The sequence below is a fragment of the Schistocerca americana genome, chromosome 5, assembly GCF_021461395.2.
Source record: "Schistocerca americana isolate TAMUIC-IGC-003095 chromosome 5, iqSchAmer2.1, whole genome shotgun sequence".
NCBI lineage: Eukaryota > Metazoa > Arthropoda > Insecta > Orthoptera > Acrididae > Schistocerca > Schistocerca americana.
Genome location: NC_060123.1, coordinates 571,134,618 through 571,142,267, shown reverse-complemented (window position 1 = coordinate 571,142,267; position 7,650 = coordinate 571,134,618). Strand labels below are relative to the sequence as shown.

The 7,650-nt window shown below is 39.8% G+C and overlaps 1 pseudogene; it reads right to left on the bottom strand.

The window, feature by feature from the left end:
- Positions 1–7,065: 7,065 nt before the first annotated feature.
- On the bottom strand, positions 7,066–7,183 carry LOC124617323 (annotated as a pseudogene).
- Positions 7,184–7,650: the final 467 nt, after the last annotated feature.

Sequence of the window (7,650 nt, the reverse complement as noted above, 5' to 3'; positions counted from 1 at the left end):
TGGAACAAAATCTTAAAAAGTTAGACACAATGGAACAACACCAGAGACAAACACAGCAACAGTTAGACACAGTGGAACAAAATCTCAAAAAGTTAGACACATTGGAACAAAATCTTCAAAAGTTAGACACTACACTTGAACAAACACGTGAAGATTTAACCACTGAGTTACATAACATTGAATCGAAATGTCAAAAAGTCTGTAATGACGTAAAAACACAAATTTGTGAGCATTTTCAACCTATTTTTTCGCGGCATGAAAATGCATTACAGAATCACGAAGCAGCCATAAAAGAACTGCAAGCCATTGTTCATGAAAATCATGAGACCTTGTGGGCTAAAATTGACTCAGTTGCATCTACCGATTCGGTTACGCAACTTGCAAAAACTCAGGAAAACTTAAAGGACACAGTAGATACTCTGAAACTTGGTTCAGAAAAACACACTGAGGAAATGTGTTCACTATCGGAGAAAGTAGCCGAACTTTCGGATCAGGTCACTAACTTATCTACAAAGGTAGATGATGATCTGAATGACACAAGACCCGTAGCCTTCACTGACACAGAAGAGTATGAACAAATAAGAAAATTCAAACAAAATCAGAATCAAATTAATACACAACACCAAAGAGAAATCCGGGAAGTACAAGATCAGCTGACACAGGTAATACAAGAATTACGTATTTCAGAGGACACTCGCGCTCCAACACGGGAAGAGGGACTTAGAAACACGGAAAAGCCGCAAAATAATAACACAGGGCATTTCGGAAATTATGAAAGAAATTGGCAATGTGCACCGAATTTTGAGATGGAACGGCCGACACGACCTAACAATGACCGATATGCGACTCGCCGACATGATGATTTTGACTATAAGCTGTTCATTACCACACGTAAATTCAAAACGTTTAAGAATTCTGCCAACGACATTCATCCACAAGCGTGGCTCCATCAATTCTCTCATTGTTTCCCTCCCAACTGGTCATTGGAGCACAGGTTAGAATTTATGTGTGGCTACTTAGAGAATGAACCAGCTGTGAGAATGCGATCGGTCATTCACGATTGCCACAGTGAAGGAGAATTTTACCATGCCTTCCTCTCAGCATATTGGTCGCAAGCTACACAAGACCGTGTAAAACATGGTATCATAATGATGAAACGTTTCGAACAATCTGAATTTTCCAGTCTTATGAAATATTTTGAAGACATGTTGCACAAGAATCAGTACCTGACAAACCCATACAGCCCCTCAGAACTCATCCGCATTTGCTTAATCAAATTACCTGAACATTTACGACATATTATTTTAGCAGGACGTTGCAAAGACGACATTGAAGCTTTTCAGGGACTGTTACAAGAATTAGAAATTGACACTGACAATCGCGGAACGCGAAACCAGGAACACAACAATTACAGGTCACATCCGTCGCAATTCCGCGATGAAAGAAGTAATAACTTGACACGACAAGGCTATTCTCACAACGCAAATCGTGACCAAAACAGACACCACCCATATGACAACCATTGGCAGAGTAATAGTTACAGAGAAAGATCGCATTTCCGTAGTAATGAATATGACAGAGATAACCATAGAAACAGACAATATGGTAATCAGAACTATTATTATCAAGGGAGACAGAATAATTTCAGACGCAACGGACCAGCGCGCAGTTACGATTCAGGGAGAAATTCTCCACCACATGACCGACACGAAAGAAACTGTGTAAACTACCGACAAAACGACAGACCTGAATTCCATCCGAACTGGCGAGCTTTAAACAGAGCTGGGCCCTCTCGGCAAGGCGAATTTGTGGAAGTTAGGCCTCCTAATCCCAGTAACGACGCGCGGCAACAAAGAGACAGACAATGACTCGCACCGCAGGCATACACGTGCGCCGGCTGGCTCCGAGAAAAATAACATTATATCTGGTACTGCTAATGAGATTTTAATGCAACATTTTGGTTTACTTGAAAATACATTCCGGATTTAAAGTACTTTCTGTGAGATACCAGATGAGACAATAGTTAGTTTATGTGACAGCTACACGGTTTTATCACGACGCTACTAATGAGTGACAATTTACAATGTTGCTTTTGCAGTGTATCTGTTTATATCTGCACAGTTTTTCTGAATTCTTCTAGAAAGTAAAACATGTTTTAGTAGTAACTTTTGTGGTATAGCTACAAGGAGACAGTCTTTTCCATAGCACAACAATACGTTACAGCACAGTACTTTCATCATCACAACAATAAGCGTAATAACTAAGATATCTCTACGCAAAGCATTTCACTTTTGTTTATCATGAGGTAAGTACATTGGCTTCTGCAGAACTTAGCTTTTGAAGGAAAATAACTACGACACTTTCACAGAGATTAACTTACAACAATATGCACATTTAGCGCTACAGGACACGCATTTCAGTGATTAATTTTGTACTTAAAACATTTATTTTTAAAGATTTTTGAATTACAAAGAAAGTTTTCCGTGATACATTTCATTCCATTGGTGTAATCTGTAACACCTGAGGGTATAATTACATTAATCCTCAGGGGGGTACACGCCTACTTTGTGTACCATGTGTTTGGCAAGCACAAGGAACCCTAGCTAATATGGTATTTGCTTATACAACTTTACACATCGGTACCATATTTCTCTAACACACAAATTACACAGCTATCTGATCATTTAACTGAGAGAGACAAACATTTATTTTTACTATATCAGTGACACATGTTTACGCAATTACACAGTTGGATAACTTCACACTTATGAAACTGTATTTTGTCTGTACTTTGTAAACTGTTCATATTTTTTCGGAATCACTGTGATACTATGAGAGCTTTGAATGATATATTGGGTATGAGATCATGATTTTTAAAGTACGTTTGAGGTAGATGACACTATTTAAATGAGCAGAGAATTCTTTTTAGGCTTAGAAATTATTGGAGGAAGCTACGACGATTTTGAGATTTGACTGAGGTGTTATGATGTTATTATTACGACGACGATGTGTATTATGTTGTTGAGGAATGTTTATTATGCTACGTATTTCTTATGATGAAATACTGAAGAAGTGTCGACGAATAAGGTAAGGAATAATGAGTAGTGTTTAGGGACTCTGATTTGTGGAAAAGGTTGTTGGAAACCAAGAATCGTACTTTAAGAGTTATGAAATGTGTGTGTATATTCGTGAATGTATTACAATGCAGACGAAAATTTTTTTGGACACTGTTATATCAATAGCATTTTGTTTCTACAGATTTGCAACGCTAATTCTTGACCTGTGAAATATTTCTATGTGAGACGGTAGCAGAAACTGCTGTCGTAAATATTTCCGTACGAAAGTTAAGTGACCACCTGCACGTAATGCGTCGCGGGCACCCAGCTGTGTCAGACGCCTGGAGAACAAGCCATTAGTGTGAGTGCCTCGTCAGAAGCACAGGTAGAAAAGAAAAAAAGAAAGGGAAGGCCATTGTCCGCGCTACTGACATCTCCTTGTTGAAAGCATACTGTGGAGCTCGTAATTTATGATATTTTACTGAAATGCCTAATGAAACGATGAGAAACATTTCACAGCTATTGTCTTGCTAGTTAAGAAAAATGCCATATGGCTTGCTTTATGTATTTATTTACACATTTTGTTTAATATCAAGTTTCTAGCTGCACTGCAGCATTGGTTAAAATAAAATTTAATATATGTACTAATATAAATATTTTATGCCTACAGATCCAGTAAATAATTTTATGATCTATCCAAAACAAATGAGGGAGCAAAAAAAAGACATTTCCCTTCACAGGAATTGCATAAATAATTTCTTTACGATTTGGTAACTTATCTGCTAGTGTAAGTTCTCGTGATGCATCACTCTAGTGTTAAGATGTGACATAGGTTTTAGACATGGCCATTTTAGTGTAATATTTTTTCTGCTTGAGCTATGTCATGTCTAGGTATAAGTTGCTGCTGTTTGCCAGGCGTAGTGCTACTGAATTTTAATTTGTGTTACTCTGCTAAGCCAGGTTTAATGCTGCTTGCTTTGCAAATTTGAATTTTTTTCGTCATTGATGTTTGTGTTAATTGTTTTGTGCTGCTGCATTGCCTCGTCCCTTAGTTTAGCATCTGAGCTCAGTAGATTTAAGTTAGCTTAAGAGGGGGTAGACTATAGAAGAGAATGAGTTGCGATGAATTGGAAGAAATGCATTGAGAATCTATACGAAAAACGTACAGAAAGCAGGTATAGGTAGGATTTTCTAGGAAATAAATGATGAGGTAAGATAATGGAAAATAAAAATGAGGTAAGAAATGTGTGAACATATAAATAAAGAAAGCATGCTTGGATAAGATTTTTTTGGTGGAAGCAAAGGTTGAAATAAGACGAAAGATCTATAGAATGAAGTTTTGGGATGGACTGCAGTACCACATGTTACACTGAAAACGAACCCTGTCCTTTCCTATTGGTGTTATCCCACTATGTGTTTGTGTACCCTTGTGTATTTGTTTTCTTCCTGTCTCTGTGTAGTTTCATAGAATTTTTTTCTTCTTTTAATATTAAGCTACATTCACTATGATGAGGAATACTGTTATCCTCAAATATAATTGGCATTAATAATATGTTATTTACCTTATATATATGTTTACACATTATTTATTCTGTTTAATGCTCATGTGTAAAGTTGATGTTTCAAAAGTTATTGTGATCTTTTATGTATGTACTCATGTCATAATTCCACTGATGTATATGTTAGTTCGATTCTTTTGTAAAGCCTGTACTACAAATCTTATCTGTATTATTACGTTCTTTAATGATGTATTTTGTACCTTTGTAATTGTATTCTTCTGTTATAAAATTGTAATTGTTACCAGTTCATCAAATTAAGTAACTTGTAAGCATTCCTTTCACTGCACACGTTTCTGTTGGTCATAGTATATGGACAATATGTGAGAAGTAGGGGCTGTTAGTGTTTGCACATGTGTTGATAATTCAGCAAGGGACTGGATAACAGCATTGCTGGTTCTAAGGACAATTCCAGAAACTTTGTGAGTGCACAAGTGGTGGTTCATGGACTTGCTACATTATCCGCAAGACTCTTCAGTGGTGATTGTGCACCTGCACAGTCACAACAGATGGCTGCTGGCCATCTCTTCAAGGACTACAGTGGGTCTACATCTTTGATGATCCATCAATACCATTATTTCTACAAGGACTGCAGTGGGTCTGCACCTCTGGTGGCCCACCAGTATCGTAATCTCTACCAGGACTACGGTGGGTCTGCTCTGTGATGACCTACCTCCAATGTTCTTCAAAACGTCGAATGACTCTGCTGTGGGTTTGCTATATTGTGGCCCATTACCTGTCAGCATGTCAAGAGTCAGCACTGTCTTTCCGTTGGAAGGACAACACTGCTTCTTCAAGACTCCATGGAAATCCACTACTTCCGTGTGCATTTTCTTTTACTGTTCAGACTTTGAGAAAAACACTGAAATTTTACAGTGATGAACAATCTGGACTGTCTTTATGGACTGTGACAAAAATTTTAGCTTTTGACCAGCATTGTATAAATAAGTGTGTGCATTTGATATCTTTGTTATTGTAATTATGAAAAATTTTTTCAAATCGTTATTGGCCACTGCCCAAAAAAAATTTGTAAAATTTTTGTGGGGAGCATGGGGGCTATGTAAGTAGGCTGTTTATGTTTTCTCTATGTAAGTAGGCTGTTTAGGTTTTTTATTGGTAACGCCACCTCTGTATGACAATCACTGGCTGTGCTGTGGGCAGTCTGTGTCTGCTTTGCATTGTTGTAATACTCGCCATTGTAGTGTTAGGCAGCTGGCTGTGAACAGCGCGTAGCGTTGCGCAGTTGGAGGTGAGCCGCCAGCAGTGGTGGATGTGGGGAGAGAGATGGCGGAGGTTTGCAATTTGTCATGAACTGATATATATATTATGACTTGTGATGATATTAAGGTAAATACATTGTTTGTTCTCTATTAATATCTTTCATTTGCTAACTATCCCTATCAGTAGTTAGTGCCTTCAGTAGTTTGAATCTTTTATTTAGCTGGCAGTAGTGGCGCTCGCTGTATTGCAGTAGCTTGAGCAGCGAAGATTTTGTGAGGTAAGTGATTTGTGAAAGGTATAGTTTAATGCTAGTCAGGGCCATTCTTTTGTAGGGAATTTTGAAAGTCAGATTGCGTTGCGCTAACAAAATATTGTGTGTCAGTTTAAGCACAGTCATGTAAGAATTGTTCAAAGGGGACGTTTCATATGCAGTATATTTCTCAACAAATATACGCGTTGTTGCACAAATATTTTTTGCCGATGTCTTGCTAGTGATACTCTCTAGCCACTATCTTCGTTTTGTAGCTCGTTTCTACACTTAGCGGCCAGATGGTGGAGGTATAGAGCGAAACGTGATGAGCAAGTCATCGGCTTCAAAAACTGGTTCAAATGGCTCTAAGTACTATGGGACTTAACATCTGAGGTCATCAGTCCCCTAGAACTTAGAACTACTTAAACCTAACCAACCTAAGGACATCACACACATCCATGCCCGCGGCAGGATTCGAACCTGCGACCGTAGCGGTCACGCGGTTCCAGACTGAAGCGCCCAGAACCGCACGGCCACTAGCGGCCGGCTGTCATCGGCTTCACTCTGCGGTACACACTAACAGATTTGTCTGAGACGCAGTCACATAATGAAGACATGTTCACTCCTCAAGCTCCGACTAAGGTTTTCGGTATATTTTCCTGCTGGTTCATTGGTAGTGAACACTTAAAATAAATAAATGTGGCTTATTGCGCATAAATACGCAGAAAATGTAGTTGTTGTATGATTACACGACGGTAAAGCAGTCACTGAAAGGCATTGGCACTCCGTCTTCAGGCCCCAAGTGGCCCATCGGGACCATCCGACCGCTGTGTCATCCTCAGTTGACGATACGAATATGAGGAGCGTGTGGTCAGCACACCGCTCTCCCGGCCTTTATAATAGTTTTCATTGACCGGAACTGCTGCTATTCGGTCGAGGATCTCCTCAATTGGCATCACGAGGCTGAGTGCACCCCGAAAAATGACAACAGCGCATGGCGGCCTGGATGGTCACCCATCCAAGTGCCAGCCACGCCCGACAGCGCTTAACTTCGGTGATCTCACGGGAACCGGTGCATCCACTGCGGCCAGGCCGTTGCAAGTCACTGAAAGCAGTCACATATATTAAAATATCTGCGAGTGCGCGTACGGAGCGACTTCAAGTGGAACCATCACATAACACTAATTGCACGTAAGGCAGATGCCAAGCTGAGATTCATTTTCGCAGGAAGAGCAGTGCAGTCACAAAGGAGTCGGCTGAACCACCCTCTTTCGACCAGAACTTTAATATTACTCGTCAGTCTGGGATCCGTACAGACAGGACTGAGAGAAGAAACAGACGAGATCCAAAGAAGAGCAACACGTTTCATTACTGTAAGTTTAGTAAGCCCGAAGTCGTTAGATGCTGCTAAGCCAACACCAGTGGCAGACCCTGTAAGAGAGGCGTTCCGCATCACGGTACAGTCTAGTGTTAAAATTCCGAGAGCGTATGTTCCTAGAAGTGTCAGCCCGCGCACATTGTGAGTAAGGAGGAAAAGTACATTCTACGAGGGGTGATAGTATTGGTC